The sequence below is a fragment of the Triticum aestivum genome, chromosome 7B, assembly GCF_018294505.1.
Source record: "Triticum aestivum cultivar Chinese Spring chromosome 7B, IWGSC CS RefSeq v2.1, whole genome shotgun sequence".
NCBI classification, from domain to species: Eukaryota; Viridiplantae; Streptophyta; class Magnoliopsida; order Poales; family Poaceae; genus Triticum; species Triticum aestivum.
This window is the reverse complement of record NC_057813.1, coordinates 712,364,923-712,365,676: the sequence shown is the minus strand read 5'-3', so window position 1 is coordinate 712,365,676 and position 754 is coordinate 712,364,923.

Below are 754 nucleotides of genomic sequence, written 5' to 3'. Positions count from 1 at the left end.
GGTCCAATGCCCCCATTGGTCCCGGTTCTGGATTGAACCGGGACTAATGGGCTGGACCGGCCTGGACCATTGCCCCCTTTTCTACTAGTGAGTCCCTAGAAATTGTCGCCGCGTCGTTTTGAATCTGTTAAAAGAGAGAGAGGGATTTGTGTAACAGTTCGTTGTATTGCTTGAGCCTCGTGGGCATATATATATATATATATATATATATATATATATATATATATATATATATATATATATATATATATATATAGGAGTACAATCATCTACTTTGAGTACAAGACAAGCCAGAACAAATCTTATCTATCTCGTCTTTCCTAATAAACATTATACTCAACATGCCTTGAGGGCTGCCTGTCGCGCGAGGCCGCCGGGTTGGTGAAGTAGCCGGCCGGTCGCGGCGGTGTCGGACTAGAGGCGCGGGATGTCGACAGCGACGGTGGGCGACGCAAACCGATCAAGATTAGATCAGAAAACAAAAAAAACGCCGATCAAACCAACCGGCGAGAGAGCGAAAAAACCAGAGCAAGGGCTCGGGAAAAGACTCTCTAGGGCAGCCGGCCAACACGGCCGGCGGACGGACCCTAGGTACGGGCGACGCGGCCCCCAGCGGCGGTCATGGAAGCCGACCGCCCCGGGGGCGGCGCACGGGTGCGGAAGCGGCGGCGGCTAGGGTTTGAATCGTGATTGCTCTGATATCATGTTAAAAGGGAGAGAGGAATTGATGTAGCAGTTCGTTGTATTGCTTGAG